Source organism: Mus musculus, chromosome 15, assembly GCF_000001635.26.
Source record: "Mus musculus strain C57BL/6J chromosome 15, GRCm38.p6 C57BL/6J".
In the NCBI taxonomy this organism is placed as follows: domain Eukaryota; kingdom Metazoa; phylum Chordata; class Mammalia; order Rodentia; family Muridae; genus Mus; species Mus musculus.
This window is the reverse complement of record NC_000081.6, coordinates 96,182,521-96,204,201: the sequence shown is the minus strand read 5'-3', so window position 1 is coordinate 96,204,201 and position 21,681 is coordinate 96,182,521. Positions and strand designations below refer to the sequence as shown.

General features: G+C 44.6%; 1 protein-coding gene, 1 long non-coding RNA gene and 1 pseudogene across 3 annotated transcripts in view; 2 read left to right on the top strand and 1 right to left on the bottom strand.

Moving 5' to 3' along the window:
- Positions 1-21,681, top strand: part of Gm38469 (predicted gene, 38469) — a 152,582-nt gene that overhangs the window by 83,197 nt on the left and 47,704 nt on the right. The gene's annotated exons all lie outside the window — the stretch shown is intronic.
- Gm4371 (predicted gene 4371) lies at positions 732-21,402 on the bottom strand (annotated as a pseudogene). Its single transcript, NR_028311.1, has 2 exons — positions 21,152-21,402; positions 732-2,090 (listed from the first exon to the last, which is right to left on the bottom strand). The product of NR_028311.1 is annotated as a predicted gene 4371 (transcript).
- On the top strand, positions 6,228-13,728 carry 2610037D02Rik (RIKEN cDNA 2610037D02 gene). Its single transcript, NR_040423.1, has 6 exons — positions 6,228-6,260; positions 8,121-8,278; positions 9,083-9,262; positions 9,538-9,639; positions 10,255-10,991; positions 11,308-13,728. It is a non-coding gene; the product is annotated as an RIKEN cDNA 2610037D02 gene (long non-coding RNA).

The following is a 21,681-nucleotide window of genomic DNA, read 5'->3' as shown; positions in this document are numbered from 1 at the left end:
TCCCTATGACAGGCGTAAGACAAGGGTGGCCAGGATCATTCCTACTGCCTAAAACCAGCTAACAAATGTCATCCAATCTCACTAGGGAAGGAGCATGGGTCAGAAGCAGCAGCGTGGGGAGGTGCCTCTGTGGCACAATGCTTTTGTATAAGCGGGGACCTGAGTTCAGATTCTCTGCACCCACATAAGTCAGGCATGGTGGGGGCGAATCTGTAACCCCAGCACCAGGGCGCGGGAAAGGGGCAAGTGGACACCAGGGCTTTCTGGCCAGTCAGCCTAATCAACCCATCTCCACACCTACAGAACACACAAAGCAGAGGGGAAAAGTCACCTGTATCTATAGGTCACATGATAATCAACCTAAGTAAAGTTTTCCAATCTCCGAAAACACTGCTTAAACACTTAAGTTATTAAAGTAGCAAAGTTTAAAATTAGTGTAGAGGAGAAGCTGCTGAGAGGGTTCAGAGGGTAAAAAAATACGTGTCACAAAGCTCTGATGACATGTGTTCAATCTCTGGAACCCACGGTGAAAGGAAAGAACTCGTTTCCAAAAGTTGTCCTCTGAGCTCCACATGTGCCCTACATATGTGTGTGCCCACACTCAAACACGCACACACGCACACGCACACACACACACACACCACACCACACCATGCACCATCAAATAAATAAAGTTGAAATGCTTATAAAATTAGCATATGGGAAGCAATAAATTTCATATGCAAAAGAATAACCAAGAAACTACAAATGTTTATTTTTAATTTGACACAGAATACCTAAGCATACATCTAATAAGAACTGATCAAAATTTGTGGGTACAAAGCATGTAAAAATAATAATAGAGACAGAAAGACAGACTGAGTTTGAATAAGAAGATTCATTATCATAAAAATATACACATTGGTTTTCTTGCTTGACATTCAACAAATTGATTATATATTTCACTTTGAACAACTAAATATAAATAGCTTAGAAAACCTTAAAAAGAAAAAATAATGAGTACAAACTCAGTCTTAAGCCAGATGTTAAAGCATTTTTTTTTTCAAACTATTTTTCAGCGTTTAAAACCTTCTGTGAGCAGCCTCTCTGCTGTTTGTGGAGATGCATCTCGGAATAGTGGATGCATACATCACCAGCTTAGCCATGAGGCTGTAGCTCTTGCCATCAGGATGCAAGGCAATACTGTTGATAGGTCCAAAGTGGCCCTTGAGGCTTTCAAACTCTCCTTCAAATGCCAACTGGGAGAACCTGGCCTCAAACTTGTCAATCCTGGTGGAGGCTGTGGTTTTATCTCTGGCTTCCTGACACCTTTCCAGTACCACATGGTCACAGATGAGAGAGAGAGTAGTGGAGTTGATGGAACATTGTGTTTGGAAAGTCTCCTGATAGTCAAGACTTATGGAGTCAAGTTGCTTGGCTGTGCTGTCCTTGGATGTGGTGACACACATGGTCATGCCTCTAGACAACTGGATGACAGTGACCTGCCATGGTGCTCTTTAACATTAACCAAGACCTCTCTAGACTTGGCACTGTGTTGGCTGAGCTCTTTCTACTCTCATGGCTTTCAATGATGTGTGTCCCCAGGGGTCCCCAAACAGCACGGTGATCTTGGAATCTTGCTGGGCATCTTCATGTAGGGCTCATTGCTGTTGATTTGGCTCAGATCCCATAGATCAAAGAAGCTCACAAAACATTGGTAGGCCATCTTTGTGTCTGTGAAGAACATGATAATATTCCCCTGAAAGTCAATGCCACAGGCTCGGACAGCTGAGTTGGTCCTGAGTGGAACCAACTGCTTCCCTGTTTCACAATCCCAGAGACAACAGCTGTTGTCAACTGAGCCAGGAGGGACATGAGTAGTGTTCCAGTCAACATCCGCACTCCACACAGCTCCACGTAGGTGCCTAGCCTCTTGCCATTCGCAGAGTACCACACATGGACAATAGGGTCTGTGGTCAGGGTGAAGAGGAGGCCTCCTTTGCAGTTGTGCTTGGTTTGCATGATGGACCAACCCACTCCTCGGCCTACAGCAGTATGGGATTCATCCCGGTGGTGACGCAGAGCCAGATGTTAAAGCATTTACAAAGTCTCTATAATTAGAAGACAATTGCATTGGCAAGTGAATAAGCTGACAACCAGTGGAGCCAAATAGAAAAATCCAGAAATAACCCTAAGTTATTTGCACATGGGTCTTGAGACTCCAGGGAAGGCTGCTTCTGAAAAATCTGTGGAGAAATACAGACTTTTTATAAATGATACTGGGAAAAATGAACCTCCACATGGAAAAGATAGAAATGACATCATCCTGTAAGAAATGACATCACCCTGTATACCACACACTAGTCTGCTATGCTAGTCCAAACGCTGGAGGAAATCATGGCGTGCTTCCTTTCATGAAAGCTCATGAAATTCCCCCAAACTTGGGGGAAACTTAATTATTTTAGCTATATTTTAAAAGTTCTGTGTGGAAAGTAAGCCACGAAGCAAGCAACCTAAAATCTAAGCAAGTCACCAGTGGAGTCTAGGGAGATACCTGTAACTCCTCATCTCAACCAAAGGTTAAAGTCTCTATCAGCTAATGAATGTCTATAAATTGAAAAGGCAAATAGCATCTTGTAAAACTGAGCGGGAAATCCACACATGGCTCACCAGAAAAAGAAATGCAAATGGACCTCCAGATGTGATAAGATGCTCTAATCAGCTCCTCGGAAGAGAGGGGTGGGGGAACTGAAACTACATTAAAATACCATCTCTGCCCTATCAGCCTGGCAGAACTCCAAGGGCTTAGCAATGGGACTGGCAAGGCTAGAGGGAAATTGGCATTCTCATGTATTGTTGATGAGGTAAAAGCCCAGAGGAGGGGACACGTCCATTATCAGAGTTCCACAAGCATTTACATTTTGACCCATTAATTCCATAGTAAGACATCTTTCTTATAGAGTAGCGGGTGGGAAATACAGAACGGCACATAAACAAGACAATTCAATTTGTGTGTGACAGCAGACTGGTAAACATCCCACAGCCCAATGCCGAGGGCCTACTTAAAACAAACTCTTGCTTAGCCACACAATGCAGGAAAGTTCAAGGGCAGAAAACATCTGTAATATGCCATTCATTACCTGGGAACAGGGATATGTATTTTATTTGTTTATATTATAAGCAGTTGATGGCGAAAAGCCCAGACTACTGAAAATGGCTATGTGAGGTACAGGGTAGAGGGTAGGGTACAAGGGATACAGGGATGGAGACGGTGGTCTATGATTCTTTGGATGTGTTTCATTATAGTTCTGGACTTAGTGGAATTTTGGAAAGATGCAGTAAACACTTTCACCTGATACTAAAGTAGTGTTGGATAAGTATGAAGAAAACAAGAAGCGAAGAGGTTTTTGAGAAATGAAAATAAGAAACAAAATAAAAAAAAAACACTCCATATTTCCAATTTGTGGAATTGTGCCTCAGTCACACAGAGGAACACCTCATGTAACTTTAAGGTACATGCAAATTTAGATATTCACAGTACAATATACCTTAATGACCAAAAAGCCCCTGAAAATCATGTTGTTTTTAGTAGGCATGTTGATAATGTTTAGATGGGTATTGCTGTTTTAGAGCCATGGTAATAGATGAATGGAGTGATTAAATTTTTTTTTTTTTGAAAAAGTGTTTCTCTGTGTAATCCTGGCTATCCCGGCACTCACTTTGTAGACCAGGCTGGCCTCGAACTCAGAAATCTGCCTGCCTCTGCCTCCCAATTGCTGGGATTAAAGGCATACGCCACCACGCCCAGCCTGGAGTGAGTAATTCTGCACTGTCATTTAGCACCAAGATTTTTTTTTTCAGGATAAAGAGTTACATATAGAAAGTTATGACAGTTAAATTAAAATCTTGGAGTCTGGAAATATATGAACTCATGATACTTTTGTTCCTAAGAATAAAACAATAGCAAAAACCCAGCAAAATTCACTCTCTCACTTTGGACACTGAAAGGAGTTAGATTCTATCACGTCATAGCTAACATAGTTAAACATCTTCAGTTAGTTCTCAGCCTCTAAATACCATCTCCAAAGATCCCATGGGGAATGAAGAGGACAGCTAAAACAGCAGGTGCTTCTGAAAACGGCTTAGAAGCCTAGTTGAGGGGTCTCCCTCCAGCCACGATGAGACTCTTTGAGCATCCCAAAGGGTAATGACTGTAAAGGATTAAAAAAATCAAATGCAGGACAGAGAAGATGGCTCATGGGGGGAATCACTTGCTGTGCTGTAGTGAGGACTGGAGTGGAAGCTCTCAGAACCCATGCACAAGCCAGGCACAAATGCTCACACTCCTGTAATCCCAGCACGGGGCACGGGAGGCAGAGATGGAAGGATCTGTAGATGCTCTTGGGGCAGCTATTCTCATGTACACAGTGGAAACACAGGAGACCCTGCTTGAAATAAGGTAGAAGGTGAAAACCAGCTAGTGAGGTTAGCTTTTATTCTCCCCATGATACATACAAAGAAGTACATGTATAACACATGTGTCTCTCACGTACATACATATCACACACATGCAAGATTTTAGAGATTTATTTATTTTTATTTCATGTGTATGTGTTTCTCCCTCTGTGCATCTGCACTACCTGTGTGTCTGGTACCCGTGAAGGTCAGAAGAGGGTGAAGGATCCTCTGGAACTGGAGTTACCGATGGTTATAAACCACAAGGCGGCTGCTGCGAATTGAACCCAGGTCCCCTGCAAGAGTGCTCTTAACCACTGAATGGTTGCTTCATGGACACAAGATTCTAAAAATATAAAATATATTAAAAGCTCATTCTCATTAGAGAAACAAAAATATTAATTGGCAACCCTTGGAAACTGTTCGATGCCATTTCAGTGTTTTGAAAGCTAATGAGAAAAAGAACAAAGCCTGTTTCCCCAAGTCCATGAGCAAACTAGCCACAGTGCGTCTGGTGGAAGGGTTAATCTGTACAGAAGAAATTTTTAGTTGAGGGCACTGAGAATACTAGAATTAGAAACCAACCAACCAACCAAATTTGCAGCCATAGGGAGTTATGGGTCTCTAGTGGCTGCTGGAGTCACTGGGTGAAGAATGGATGGAGACCCAAGATGGCTCAGGCAGCCACACCCAGTCATCTTAACCAGAAGGGGTGGCAACCAGATGTTAGTGCTTTCTCAAGTGACATGATAGCACATGCCCAGAATCACTTCCACATTCTCCCCCCCCCCCACCCCCCTCAAAAGCATGCAAATGAAACCAGTCCTCACTTGGGGTGTTACTGCAAATCTTTAACCCTGGAGGCAGAGGCAGGCAGAGCTCCTGGAGTTACAGACCAGCCAGGGCTACCGGGTGACACCCTGTCTCACAAACCAAACACCATCACACACACACACACACACACACACACACACACACACACACACAGACACACACACGCACGCACACGCACACGCACACGCACACGCACACGCACATGCACACACACCAGAACCTTTACATTTATAGCTGCCAGTACACACACACAAAAGTAGACCACTCTGAAAGACACGACCAGAAGGCAATTGGCCAACCTAAATGAGGTGAATTTACCAGCGACTTCGTTTCTTTAACAATTAAAGGCAGGAGAAAAAAAAAATGTAGGTAATGGGAATTATCAATTAGCAGACTTAAGAGACCAATTAGGGAAGCACAATGTGTGGGGTTGGTTTGCATCCCTACTCTAGCAAACCAATTATAAAGACATTTATGATGCAAGCAGATTTTCATCATTAACACATACAGAGATGTAGTGTAAATTAAAATTAAAAAATTAAAATCACCATGGTATTGACTCTTAGCTGTATGGTCACTTCAGTGGTGTCAAATACATTGTTGTGCAACCGTCACAGTGATTCAGCTCAGAACTATTCTTTATTCTTCCCTGTTGACAATATGTTCTTGTGCACAGAGTAAAGGTTATCCTTGAATTCAAATGCTGATTTCTGTGCCCCAACTTCTGGTTGCAGTCCAGACCTGGCATTGTCATGCTTATTCTAAGAATCTCCTGTCTTAATGTTGTGTAAACATTGCTCCCCAGTTATTCCCTGATTGGTCAATAAAAGGTTGATCAGCCAATGACTGAGCAGAGGGGGAGGGGGAGGGGGAGGAGGAGAAGGACGAGACGTTGGGGGGGTGCGGGGGGAGGAAGACTCCACCATGACCACAAGATGAGGACCACCATGAGAATTTACAAGGAGCAGAAAGAGCCGGATCAATACTAAAATGCAAGTATCTCAGGGTTTTTGGCTGGGAGGTAGCCAGATTAGCCTAGAGGATTGGAATAGATTTATATGTGCTCAGTTATTATGTCTTAAAGCATGTGAAATAAATCTCTTGTGAGTCTTTGTCTCAATTATTTGGGAGCTAGCTGGGTTAGAGAAAAAAAAAAAGCCACTTTTAAATTAGCAGTAACACCTCCCAGATTGAAGTTCGGTACCCTCTGGACTGTTGTAAATCACCAGCCCCTGAGAACCACTGCTTTTCTTTCTGAGACCTTCCATCACGCCCACACTTCCTTCTCTCTTACGATTGGCTGGCTTCCCATTGCTTAGCACTTTCCGTGTTCATACCCGTCATCCGGGGTTGCTTTCCTACATTGCTAAAGCTTGCATGATATCCCATTGTATGACTGTATTGCATCTGATTTACTCATCACGGGCACCTGACGTCTACTTTTTCACTTCTGTAAATACGGGTAAGCAGATGTCCATCCAACTCTCTGCTTTCGCTTCATATCCAGGCAGGAGAGGGTGCCCAGTCACAGAGCCGCTCTGCGTTTGACTTTTGAACAATTTGCCATCCTGTTTTCCAGTGTCAGTTCTGATTTAAGTTTTTTTTTTTTTTACCAGCCATGTGTAAATATTTCCATTTCTCCTTAATCTCATCAATTTCCCCCTTTCTGTCTTGATAACTGTTGTCCTAATGGAAGCGGTATCTTATTGTAGTTTTGATCAGTGATATTGATCACCTACTAATTTGTTTATTAGTCTTTTGCATAGTTTCTTTAGGAAAATGACTATTCAAGTCCTTTTCCCATTTCAAAATCAAGTTTGCTTTTAATTCTTGAGTTTAGGGGTTCATTATATGGTATGGACATTAAGCCCTTATCAAATATGTAATTGGCAATTCTGTTGATAATAGTTTTATGCATAAAATCAAAAATTATTCTTTAGTCCAATTGGTCTTGTTTAGGTTGTCATTCTAACATTTCATAGTGTGGCTGTAACTGTTCGGTCTTTCTGTGTACACCCCAGTTCCCAAATAATGACTTGGAGACGTGTTTTCTTCCTTTATGAATGCCTAGGCCGTATGATAGGCTTGTTCCCACTAGCTTGTAACTCAGTTATTCCCTTTATAGTAACTTCTGCCACGTGGCTGGCCACCTCTCCTCAGTTTCATCTGTTCGACTTCCTCCGCACATAGGTGGCAAATCATCTTTCCAGTGACCCTTTCCCAGAGTTCCTCTCTCCGCCCGACGTCCCACCTTCTATCCTCTCCTCTCCTACAGGCCATAGGCTTTTTACTTTGACCAATCAGAAGGTGCCTTAGGCAGGCAAGGAAGGACAGAGACACATCTTCACCCAGTGCATATAAGCATTACCCCTAATATAGTTATTAAGTTTCGCGTTTGATATGTTTGTAAAAGTTTTGGGTAATGGTGCTAGACACGAATTCAACTTCAGACTCTCTTCCTGTGATACCCAGTGGCCACACCTGACCTGACTCAGGGGAATGGGTGGAACTAGAAAAAAAAAAAAATCACCCTGAGTAAAGTAACGCAGACCCAAAAAGATAAATACGGTATGCATTCTTTTATACATGGAAGTTAGCTTTTAAGCCTTGATAGGCATGGAACTGTATGAATAACCACATACTAACCACACTAAAATATACATAGAAAAGAAATCTAAATGGAGTCACAAGATAACAGGAGAGACAAAGCCCCTATTAGAAATCTCTGCCGCCAAGTAGAACCTCCAGTGCCAAGAATGGGTTGCAACTAATTGAATTGTTGGCCAAAGGGGCTCCATGGAAATCTCCAAATAGTTCAGGCTTTTGCAGAGGTTATTGGTTCCTGCCCACAGGCTGATGCAAGGCCCCATTACTGAAGTTCTGAATCTTACATATCTCACTGACCGTGGAAAAGTTAAGCTGGTGCCTAACTCGAGCCTTTACCCCCGGTGACTAGTGTTCATGGAACTGGATGGTATCCTGGTACTCAGCATGCCACCAGCGGAGAAAGGTAAGCACCAACCCAGCTACAAGCCCTGCTATCCACAGTGGTGACCTGCTTCCGTGAGAGGCGCGTGTAGTAGTAGCACAAACTTTGTGAGAGTAACCAACCACTCTCTGATTGGATCTAAGGTTTGCTCCAAGAGATAAAACACAGCTCAGGTGGCCAGGAATCTGACACTAATTAGGCCATGGACCTGGGGGAAAACCCAATACTATTGTTCTGCTAAATGAAGATAGCAATACGATTATTCCTAATAACGTTCTGCAATATTTTAGTATTAGATCATTGATGAAAGCCAACTCCCTCTCCCAGCAGCCGTTAGTCACCAATATTCCTCAGCGAGTGGTATGACCTCACAGCCACTTTCCTTCTCCTCATTTGAATTTCGTCTGACTGGATCATGTGTAGGTCTTACGATTGCCGTCACAGCTGCTACAAGTTCACATGTGCAACTGCCCCGCTGTGACTAGAATACACTGCTTTGCTAAAGCCACTCCCTGCCACTGGCTCTCACAACCTTTCCAATCTCTTCTATGGTGATCCCTGGGTTTAGGAGGAGGGGGTGTAGTGTTTGGGGTTCTAGTTTACCCCATTGTCCAACAGCTCGGGAAGAGGATATCTCCCTCTACATAGGTGGCCTAGACTCACTATGTAGACCACATTGGTCTTGAACTCACAGGGATCAACCTGCCTTGTGCTGGGGTTAAAGGCAGGTGCCACCCCACCTGGCTGAATTCATTTTGTATGTTGAGTATGTGCCTATTTTAGGAAGCTTCTACAGTAACAGGTTACCATGCACTTTTTTCAAAGGGTGGTATTAGTGACCCTCCATATGGCTGCTCTTCATGATAACGATGGAATGGAAGCAGCCTCTATGTCCATTAACTGACTGATGGGAGTGAGCGTGGGATAGTTATACAATGGAATAGCATCCTGCTCTTACGAAGAATGGAATTTGCAGCTAAATGGATGGAACTGGAACCTGCTAGAGTGAGTCGGGTAACCCGCATGCCGAAGGATGAGCATCCTCTGATACTTGGATGCTGTCTTTGACTCTTTAGATTAGATATTTATATTAAAAAAGAAATACCCACAGCATTCAAGTCAGTTGTAAGGGGCTGTGATGGTTTGTATATTCTTGGGCCAGGGAGTGGCACCATTTGGAGGTGTGGCTTTGTTGGAATAGGTGTGACCTGGTTGGAGTAGGTGTGTCAGTGTGGGTGTGGGATTAATACTCTCACTCTAAGTCAGTCTTCCTCTAGCAGCCTTTGGATGAAGACATAGAATTCTCAGCTCCTCCTGTGCCATGCCTGCCTGGATTCTGCCATGCTCCCACCTTGATGATAATGGACTGAACCTCTGAACCTGTAAGCCAGCCCCAATTAAATGTTGTTTTTTTATAAGACTTTCCTTGGTCACGGTGTCTGTTCACAGCAGTAAAACCCTAAGACACTTGGTATAGGTGCAACATATGGCAGATCTATTATTTCTATGTTTTTGAGGAACCTTCATATTGATTTCCATGTAGCTGTACCAATTTATGATCCCAACCAGGGCATAAGTATTTCCCTTTCCCCATAGTCACACCACAATTTATTGACTTTAAATTTTTAAGTTATTTTTGACTGGAGTTAAATGAAATCTCAAAGTAGTGTTGATTTTCATTTCAACACTGATGTTATTGATATTAAAGATTTTAAAAATTATTTCTCAGCAATTTGTATTTCTTCTTTTAGAAATCCTCTGCTTAGTTCTACATTCCAAACTTTAATTGCATTAGGATTTAGGTTTTTGGCTTTGTTTTAGTTCTTTGTACATTCTAGATATTAACCCCGAGGCAGATGTTTAGCTGATAAAGATTTTTTCTTACTCTATCAGCCATCTCTTCATTCACATAGTGGTATATTCAGACACTATACAGACACTTTTTAGTTTCACTGATCCCATTTACCAATTATTGGTCCTAATGTCTATTCTACCAGGGTCCTGTTTGCAATGGAAACTTGAGTGTTCTTGGGCAAGCCAGTTGTGTTTGTTACTTGTGTGCCGGGGCAAACAAGTAAAGGAGTGTTTTCCTGAAGTGGATACAGGTGAAAGACTAAGGCAGACTCGTGAAGGAACACTGCTTTGAAGAAGACACAGGAGAAAGGATGTTCTGCTAAAGCAAGCCCGTGAAAGGACATGTGATGAAGGATTCTTTGTTAATGACACACATGTATTGGTCTGCCTTACACTGTAATTGAGCTCCATTTACTTGTTGGGACTCCATAACTTCTGGTGCAGTGCTGTAGTTTCTTGCCTCGTCTGTGGACTGGGGCTGTTTGGCAGAGTGATGTCAGCTGAGACAGACTCATGTGTTGAGGCAAGACAGGTGGAGGTCGTGTGATGATTGATGGCTTGCTGGTACAGCTAGCTGTGCAATGTTTGTGGGTCTCTTATCTTCACTGATCTTTGCTTTCCTGAGAAAGGCACAGCCAAGAACTTCTCCTGACACTCCTCTGCGTCCCTCCTGCTAACTTGAGCTGAGGCTGAGGCCTGGCTGTCTCTGCTAGGGCATGTCACTGCTGTTGCTAACCTGACCCTACCAAAGTGGACTGCTGGTATATTCATGAAGTATTTGCAAGTGGATGGAGCTGCCGCTGCCTGCTAACCTATGAGCTGAACTGCTGATTTCCATACAACGCAGATTGGAATTGCTCCAAAGAACCTTTCTAAACAGGTCTACTTCCCCTGTATCCTTTTTTCCCCAGTACCTCTGGTGGGTGGGTTAAAGTGTTTAAAAAAAATCATTAAAAATAAGGTTTCAAAAACGTAAAGTTATACCTGTTAAAAAAAAGTCATTTTCTGTGCCCATAAATTAAAGTGTATTCCCTGCCTTCTCATGTGGCAGATTCAGGGTGTCTGGTCCATTGTGGGCCCGGGTACCAGAGGTTTTCCACGAAGATCTCTGGCCAGGTCTGGTGCGAGGGTTCCAGTGAAGGGAGGCCAAGTGTCAAGTGTGGGCAGAGAGATGAAGTCTCTGCCGTGCCTTCCAGGTCATTCAGTAACTCCAAGAGTCGATCTGCACTGAGTGGGGTCGGGCTAGGCCAACAAGAAGCCAACTATCCTGTGAGGAGTGCGGTGGAACCTCAGGTGGCTCTTTGGGAGAGAAGATCTCTTCCCACCTGTTACAGCTCTTGGAACAAAAGACTCAGAGATGGAGTAGTACTTGCACACAGGGTTCGACAGCAGGTACCTCTTATTGTCTTGGACTGAGAGTTTGGGGGAAACCTTAATTGCATGTGGGAAGGCTTGATGCTGCTCCTAAGTGACCGATAGCCACACACCTCTCCTGCAGAGGCTGTGGGAACAGTAACTTCGACAGGAGCCAGGGGGCCAGGAGACATGATTGAACACCTTCTGTCCCATGTAGGTGGAAATCACCACCTATCGGTCCCTGGGGTTCCAGACCTTTGCTCGACTGGAGACCAGGCTGTCTGTGCGCATCCAACTGCCCCACAGACCATGATCTAGCTGGAGTTGAGTTTTGTGTGGGATGAGTGATGATAAGGATTTACTTTCTTCTAACAGAGCTTCCAGTATGACCAGCACCAGTTGCTGATGAGGCTATCTTTTCTCCAATGGGTAGTTTTAGTCTTTGTCAAAAATCAGATGGCAATAGGGGCGTGGGTTTCCATTTACAAACTCAACTCCATATCATTGATAAATGTGTATAGACTTATGCTAGTACCCTACTGTGGTGTTTGTTTGTTTTTTAAATTACTGTAGCTCTGTAGAAATCAGGTGTGGTGACACCTCTGGCAGTGATTTTATTATTCAAGATTGTTTTGCCTATCCTGGGCCTTTTGTTTTTCCATATTTAAGATTATTATTCAAATTCATATTCGGAAACACATTAGACATTTGATGAGGATCGTGTCGTCACTGAAATCGCCTTTGGTTGGGTGGGCGTTTTCACAATATTAATCTAGCCAACACATGAGTGAATATGGAAGGGGGTTCCATCTTCAGGAACTGTCTTCTGCTTCCTTTTTTTCTTTCCATTATCTTAAAATCTTCATTATACAAGTTTTTCACTCCCTTGGTTTGTGTCCTAGTTAGGGTTTTTATTGCTGTGATAAAGTAACCATGATCAAAAGCAACATGGGGAGAAAGGGTTTGCTTCATCTTTACACTTCCAGGTAACAGTACATAACAGGAGCAAGTCAGGGGAGGAACTCAAGCAGGGCAGGAACCCGGAGACAGGAACTGAACCTGAGGCCATGGAGGAGTGCTGCTTACTGGATTATTCTCCATGGCTTGCCCAATCTGCTTTCTCATACCACCAGGAACCGGACTCATGGATGGCACTACCTATAATGGGTTGGGACCACATACATCAGTCAATTAAAATTATGCCCCAACAGGCTTACCTACTAGCCAATGTGGTGGGGTCATTATCTCAGTTGAGTTTTTTTTTTTTTCTTAAATAGCTCCAGGCTGTGTTAAGTTGACATAAAAACTAGCCAGCACACTATGAGAGTACTAATTTCTTCAAAATAATATCTTTGTTATTTGAGAATTCCACAATGTATTCTGATCATATACATTCCCTTCCCCACAGCTACTCCTAGATTGAGCTTCATCTCCCTACCCACCCAACTTCACATTTTTTTATATCTTAAACCTGTCAAGTCAGTTTGTGTTGGCCAGCTACTCTTGGCTGTAGAATCTATTATGGAGTGTAGTCAGTGTAAGTTCACACCGTAAGGAAACTGCCTCTGCCCCTGCAAGCAGCTAATAAAGGCCAGTAGCTCCTAAACTAAGGGAGGGACTACATTTGTACCTTGCATGCCCTGGTGCTGGGATTTTGTTGGCCTTGAGTTTGTGTGGGTCTTGAGCAAGCCATGACAATAGATCTAACTACAACTGTACTGCTGCTGTGTCAAGAACATACTGTTTCCTTGAAGTCATCCATCACCTCTGGCTCTTACAATTTTTCCATGCCTCTTCTTCAAAGGCCCCTGAGCCGTGAGGGGAGAGGTATAATGGGAACATCCTGTTAGGGCTGAGTAGCCTAAAGTCTCTTACTCTCAGCATACTGACCATTTGTATATTAGCCATTGTTAATGGCAGGCTGCAGGTAGATGGATGGTGCTTTCTGTGGAAGGTGTTCAGTCCATGTGGTCCTAAGGTAACAGGGGTAGATTTACAGTATGGGCGGGAGTTACTACCTGGCATGCCCCAGGTCTCCTGGTGCGCTGGTAGCAGGGGTGGAAGATCGTCTTTTCTCCATTGAGTAGGCTTGGTACCCTTATCAAAATCATTTTTGCAGTGTATGCAAGGGTTTATTTATGCTGCCTATTTTAACAGCTGGAAACATCAAAATCATGACTATTGAATGCTGTGGAGAAATTGGTATTCTTACCATGTTTAATAATGTTTTTATGACTATATAATAAAAGGAAAACTTTATCAGATACAAGATACTTATTGTGGTAGCAAACAGTTAATCTGCTTTGAGCTCCCTCCCAGCAGGGGATCACATTTCTAGCCATCCCATAGAGTTGTCTGGGTTTGTGAATGAAAGACACACACATGTCAGCTTAATTTTGTTATGCCTTGACTAGCTCACTGGCTAGGCACTTCCAAACCTCCCCACGACTAGCCTATACTCCCCTCCGGTATTCTTTAGTTAACTAACACCTTTTAAAACCTACATTTCATCTATGCTATCCCAGACCAAATAAGGGGCGTGGCCTCTGGGGCCACTTTCCCAGGCTCTTACATGTTGGCAGGCTTTTTAATTCTGGTCTCTCTGCTTCCCCTTTCATGGCATGATCCATCCTACACCCCTCTCGTGATGGAATCCCTCGTCTTCTCCCTTGCATATCTTGCCCGGGAATCCTAAAAGTTATGCTTCTTTCTCCCTGCCAAGATATTGGCCATTGGCTCTTTATTGAGCAATCAAAGACCAATTGGGGACAGGGACCCTCAGCATCTGGACATGCAGATTCCTATAAGATTTTGGGAGCCTAATTAAGACAAAAGATTAAAACCAATCCCCAACAACTTATGAATAAAACGTGACAATATTAAGAAGTTGCCATCAGGGTGGGATGAGGTGGCAGGTTGGTACAGCTGTATATGTGGGAACAGAGAGAAAACATTGCTGCGTGTAGTTGTACCCTAGTGCCTTTGCTCCAGGAAGTGACTGAGATACCATCCCCCTCCTAGCTTCCCTTGACTTTGAGGATTAAAGACACACAGATACAGCTGCTCCTCTTCAACTTGCCTTCTGGGCACAATTGCTGGTACTACTATCTCCTGCCTGGAAAAGCTGCCCTTATCAGTCTCTTATCTCAAGTCTCTCCCACCTGCCCTAAACTTCAGTTGCTAAACTTCCCGGACCACCTGCCTATAGGAGCAGCCTGTGTGGCCAGTCCATTTTGAAATCTCACATAGTTTCCCAGTTCTCCTTTATCCAAAGCCCGGTGAACTCTGTCCTCCTTTCTTGCACCCCTTTGTCTCCAGGGGTCCCTTCTGCCCAGCAACTGGTCCATGGCTTTCTTTACTGACAGATCAAGAACCAATAGGGAAACAGGACCTTAGTATCAGAACCTCACCTTACAAAACATGATTGCCAAATCCTAAGAATTACTGAAGCTTGGTGGTGAGTATGTATGTATGATTCTTTTTCTTTTCTTTTCTTTCTTTTTTTTTTTTTTACAGATCTTGCCTGAGTTTATTCATAAGAACAGCATAGGACACTGGTCATCTGCAAATAGTGTGTGGGGAGGTGTGTCACAGCAGTCTGTCTGTCTTCACACTGGTAGGAGCCTTTTCTATGGGGCCTTCACAGGGGCCTGGGCACCTTTGGGGGCCTGGGCACCTTTGGGAGCCTGGGCTAGAGCTGAAGCCTGGGCCTTAGCTGGCCCCTGCCTTGGTTTGGACCTTAGGCTTCGGTTGGCAGAGCCTCTGACCGTTGGCCACGTAGCTTCGAATCCGCTTCCCAAGCTTAGGGTGAGCGATGAAAGCCGGCCGCTTGAGTTTGGGGCCTTTTGGCATCTTGGACTTGATGGCCTGAGGCTTTACCAGGGCCTTGATGGCCTCTGCGCATGCGCGCACTCACTGCCTTTGCGTTGTTGGCCTGCATCTTCTTCAGGCCTTTCTTGTTGTGCTTCTTGGCAATGCACATGTTCCTCAGGAACTTGGGGTCAAACCCCTTAAGAGACTCATATCTTTTCGACCAGGGTTTCTTGATGCCATTTCTGTGCCATTTGCGGGACTGGTTGTGTGTGGTGTGGTTCTTGGACTTGGCCATGTCTACACGGTAACCCACGGCTCCCGCAGCGCCTGAGACCGCGTATGTAGGATTCTATTACAGCTCTTCTGGATACATTTGGAAACTTTCAAAGAAATAATTTGGAAATTTAAAAGGTTTTTTTTAAAAAACATGCTCAAAATGTTATCCAACCATAAAATTCCATGAGACACCTCAAACTTGACATGCTCCTGACATTGCCCTGCAAGCTCACAACCTTCTTAGTATTCACCACTGTACTGGCTAGTTTTGTGTCAACTTGACACACCTGGAGTTATCACAGAGAAAGGAGCTTCGGTTGAGGAAATGCCTCTATGAGAACCAACTGTAAGGCATTTTCTCAATTAGTGATCAAGGGGGAAAGGCCCCTTGTGGGTGGGACCATCTCTGGGCTGGTAGTCTTGGGTTCTATAAGAGAGCAGGCTGAGCAAGCCAGGGGAAGCAAGCCAGCAAGGAACATCCCTCCATGGCCTCTGCATCAGCTCCTGCTTTCTGACCTGCCTGAGTTCCAGTCCTGACTTCCTTTAGTGATGAACAGCAGTATGGAATTGTAAGCCGAATAAACCCTTTCCTCCCCAACTTGCTTCTTGGTGATGATGTTTGTGCAGGAATAGAAACCCTGACTAAGACAATAACCTTGGTTAATAGGCACTCATTACATGGCTTATGAGGACCAAACTATGGATGCACCCATGATCTCCATCCTATCTCATATCAAGCCTCTCATTTCTACATTCCAAACCACTTCTCTACATTTTTGCTGGTGTCTCTCTAGTTCACACTGCCATCATCTCTTGCTTGAACAACTGCAGGGGCTCCTAAGATTCAACTTATAATCCCAGTCTCTTATAAGCCTTCCTCCTTATTGTTTCTGTATACGTCTTTTAAGAAACAAAACTGGGTCCCATCTGATCATTTCTTTTTATATGTGTGTGTGCACTCGCCTATACATGTACTCACTATAGCAGGTGGTCAGAGTTAGGTATATTACTCTCTTAATATGTGTTGTTATGTATGATGTATATGTGTATGCATGTTCTTGTGTGTGAGAACATGCATGTGTGTGAATGTGGAATGGGCATGTGGTGGGTCACACCACAAATTCAGGTATCAGCCTTCACTTTGAGACCCCATGTTTGAGACAGGGTCTCTTGTGCTGTTAGCTTGCTTGAGAGCTTCCAAGGGTTCGCCTGTATCGACTTCCCATCTCGCCGCAGGAGTGCTAAGATTCGAGAAGTGTACTACCTCATCTGGCTTGACATGGCTTCTTCGGCTCAAACTCTAGGGCTCACATTCATGTGCAGCAAGCATTTTCTCTCCTGAGCCATCTCAACAGCACAGCATTTCCTTTTAAGAGTAGGATCTCTCATTGAACCAGCAGCTTACTCTTTGCCTCTACTGGTGGCCAGAAAGCCTTTGGGACCCACCTATATCTATTCTCCGAGTCCCAGGGTTACAGATGAGTGTGGTTACACCAGGCTTCTATGCCGGTAAGGGGTGGGATCTGAACTCTGGTCCTTGAGCTTGCTCGGTAAACACTGCCCAGGAAGCCACTTCCTTAGGCCCCAAACTGATCTCTCTAGACTCCATCAAGGCTGCCTCTCAGCTGTCCCTGCCTATTTTTCTTCCACTTTCTAACCTTTCTCAATTTTTTTTTTAACTGTTAAGAAGCAAGTCTTAGTTAGCGCTGTCAGGTCTCAGCTTACTATCATTGTTGTTGTTGTTGTTTAATCCTTTTTACAACTCTACTCAAAGTTGAAAGTATCATCCTGTCAAAGCAATCTCCAAAGGTGATTTATTTGTATTTATTTGTGTATTTCCTTTCTGAGATGGGATCTTGCTACACACAGTCTCATCATCCCGCCTCCGCAGCCGTTGGCCGCCTCAGTGCTGGACATGCAGGCTCCAGGACGAGTCACCTGTATTTACTTTTTTATTTTTTTATTTTTTATTTTTATTTTTATTTTTTTGTCCAGAAAAGGCTATTTGTTTTTTATTTTTTATTTTTTTTGTTGTTTTTTTGTTTTGTTTTTTGTTTTGCTTTTTTTGTTTTTTGTTGTTTTTTTGTCACCTGTATTTACTTGGGTGACTCCTCACTGTCTGTCACTATTCTCTGCAGAGTAAGGATCTTGTCTCATTCATTCCTGAGTCACGTACCCCAGATCACTGTCAGGTGCTTGGGCAATACAACGTCGCTCACTCTGTACTGAACGAGTGAATTCGTTTCTGGGACATTTTTGCAGTTACGGAGTGAGTTCTGGTTTTTCCTATTTTTCTCATCCCTCCCAGGACCTGTGATGAAGGGTTGTTCACTGTGTGTGTGTGTGTGTGTGTGTGTGTGTGTGTGTGTGAGAGAGAGAGAGAGAGAGAGAGAGAGAGAGAGAGAACGAACACTGGCTACTGCTTACAAGATCCCAGTAGTTAGGAAGCAGAGAGAAAAACACTGGCTGGAAGCAGGGCCAGACTGCAGCCCAGAAGGCCTGCCACCCCAGGGACCACTTCCTCCCGTGAGGCTCCACCGTCTAAAGGTTCCGAAACCCTCCAAGCCAGCTGCCAGCTGGGAACCAGGTGTTCAAACACTCAGTCCAAAGGGGGGCGTCCAACAGCCACACCATAACAGGATTCAAGTGAAAAACTGAAAGACTACAGTTGTAGCCTAGATGGAATGGTGTGTGTGTTGGCGGGGGGGGGGGGGGGGGGGGCTGGGAGGGAGGGGAAGGAGGGGAGAGGGGGTGCTGAGGGGAGGAGTTGGGCCTGAAGAGAAGAAAGACACGTAAGGCAGAATCAGGTTTGACTAATCAACTCAATGAAAAGAGACAAGGGAGGTCTGACTGAAAATTACACAGCTTAGGAGTGGCGGTGTTATCATGAACAGGAACAGAGGTGGGTCTGAGGAGAGGCTTATGGGTTCTATTTTTGATGTAGCATGGCAGGGTGCTAACAGGGAATTAGGTATGAGGAATGTGACTGGAGAGAGAGGTCACCTCTGGAGACGCCACTTTGGGAACTGTGTGCATCAAAGTGCTAATTAAACCCATGGGGGCTGATTGGAAGCGGCCAAGCCAGGAAGCCCAGAGAGAGCAGAGTCTGTATCAGAAGCCAGCCAGCCAGGAGAAGAGGGTGGGAGGAAAGACTGTCCAGCACTGAATGCTGTCCCAGGCTGCTGGAGGAAGCGGATAAAGTGGGGGGAAAAAGTCTTTCACTCACATGACTCTGCTTTCTAAACTTCCGTTTGTTTCCACTGTAAAAACTGTTCTCTTTCTAGTCCTTTCTTAGCCTATTAGCTTTTAAGTCTCATAGTCTATTAACCGGAACAAACCAGCATCAGTCAGTAAAACACTACTTTGTTCCCCTGGTTTCCTGTACTATGCAACACGTTCTAACACATTCTAGATATGGTTTGGATAGGACTAGTCCTCCAAGGGCTCTTGTGCTGAATGTTTGGTCCCTAATATAGCGGTGCACACTTGTAAATCTCAGCATTCAGGAGGAAGAGGCGGAAAGATTAGTGGGCAAGCCTGGGCTCTATAGAGATATGGATGTAGTTTACTGGTGAGGCACCATTTGCCTAGCTCACAGCCCCTTCCTCAACAAACAACAACAAAACAAAAAACAAACTGCACTGGGCTCTAGGTGAAGGTGGTGTGGTCATTAGGGGTTACCTGAGGACGGGCACAGAACAGTGCAGTTCTTGTGGCGCCCCCTATGGGTTCACAGAGGACTGAGCTAATAGTACCTCAGAGTGCGACGAGCCCCTCCCCCAGCCTCTGGCTTTCTTCCTGTGTAGTCTCTCTCATACGCTCTCCTGTCATGATGCAATCTACATCGTGTGTTATGTATGTCACAGCCACAGGGACTCCCACCGGAGGCTGAACAGACAAGACTTCCCAATCTTCGCATCTCAGCCTCCAGACCTGCTAGTTAATAGATGCTTGTCCTTTCTTCTCCCTTCCAGCCCCTGGGTTCTCAGCCTCTCTCGTGTGAGGGCAGCGGATTACTGGGTGACTTAGACCAGTGGTTCTCAAACAATGACCCCGTCACAGGGGTCAACTAAGACTATCGACAAACACAGGCACTTAAACTGTAATGCGTAACTGGAGCAAAATTATGAAGTAGCACCAAAAATAATCTTATGGGTGGGAGTCACCACAGACAGCATAAGGAGCTGTATTAAAGGGTCTCAGCATTAGAACGGTTGAGGACCACGCTTCAGGCTGTCCTATGTGAGCCACCTGTATTTAGTATACATTTGTGGGTTCTCCTCCTCTAGCGGACCCCATTCCATACTAACATGCTCTCAAGTGCTTTTCGTTTGGCTTTAGCCAAACGTCTTTTGGGGAAAACTTGAGATGAACATAAACAGAAGTGTCTCTGCTTTGTTCGTGATACTGCTTTCCCACCGCTCTGGTGCTCACCTTACCTGCTACACGATATATATATATATAAAAATGGGGTGCAGTCATGGTAGTCCAACACTGACTCTCTTGGTAGAAGGGCTGATAATCTGGTAGCCATCATTCCAGGAGACCAGAGGTCTCTGTAATTCTGATCGTGTACTTGAGTCCTGGAGTGTCTGGAGAGCTGCTGGCTTTCAGTCTGCGCTGAGAACCTAAAGAAGTTGGATTGAACGCCAGCAGCAACAGGATAGATGAGCTTGCCCAGGAGAGCAAGGGCAAGCAGACAAAGAGCAAGGTTCCCCTCTCCTGTGTCCTTTATGTGGGCTGCCACCAGCAGTGTAGCTCCGATTCAGGGTGGGCTTCCTGCTTCAAATAATCTGATTAAGAAAATCCCTCACGGGCTGGAGAAATGGCTCAGTGGTTAAGAGCTCTTCCAGAGGTCCCCAGTTCAATTCCCAGCAACCACATGGTGGACCATAACCATCTGTAATGGGATCTGATGCCCTCTTCTGGTATGTAAATAAATAAATACAATCCCTTGCGTGCACGTGAGTGCATGCACACACACACATATTTGAAATTATATATATGTATATATATATATATATATTATATACACACACACACATATTATATATATATATACCCATACCTCAAAGAGTGCCCAGTATCCTGGGCTTTAGTTAATTACACATGGAGTTAAGTTGGCAACCAAGATTAGCCATCTCAGGGAGAAAAGGTTTATTTTCCCTTATAGTTCCAGATCAGATCCGGTCCATTCTGGCAGAAAAGGCATGACAACAGGAATGAGAGGCCAGCCTGGAGGGAGGGAGGGAGGGAGGGAGGGAGGGAGGGAGAGAGAGAGAGAGAGAGAGAGAGAGAGAGAGGGAGGAAGCGAGACAGAGAGGCACAGAGACGCAGAGAAAGAGGAAAAGAGGAAGTGTAGCCAGGCTGTGCAGCCTCCAAGCCTGCCCTCAGTGATAAACTTCCCTCAGCAAGCCCCCCACCCCTAATGAATTCCATAACTTCCCCAAACATTGCCACCAACTGGGAATCAAGTGTACAAACATACGAGCCTACAGAGGACATCTCTCATTCGCACCCAATAGTCTCTAAATACAAGGACAGCGCCATCTGTTTATTCCTAGGCTTTCCAAGCATGTCCCTCCATGGACTCACCTCAGGTAGCCCGAGCTCATCACTCAGCCAGTTCACCTCTTCCTCCAGCTTAGTGCTCACTCCTGTGATGGCATTCGAAGGAGCGTCCCAGTGATACCATCCCTTGAAGGACAGCCATAGTCTCTGCCTGCCAGCCTGCTGCCTGGGTTGTTTCTCCCACATCTTTTCTTTGCAGGAGGCACTTTGTAATAAAAATAAATCCATTTTTTTCTTTCCCAGTCCTGCTCCCAGAATGAAGACTCTGAGACTAATTATTAATAAATGCCCAGGCCATAAACCTTGGCTCATTCCCTGACAGGCTCATAACTTATTTAACTAACACTTAAGCTATTTTATGTCTACCACTTGGTTAGTTACCTCTCCTCAGTCCCCAACCTTCTTCCTTTGCGTCTTCTCAGCTTCTTGCTTACATCTCTCCTTATTCTATCCTGACTTCAGCTATTTGTTGGTTTATTTCCATCTCCCCCGAGTTTCCCAGGCGAGTCTCCCTTTTGAGCTCTCACTATTACCCAGAATCCTCTCTTCCTGCA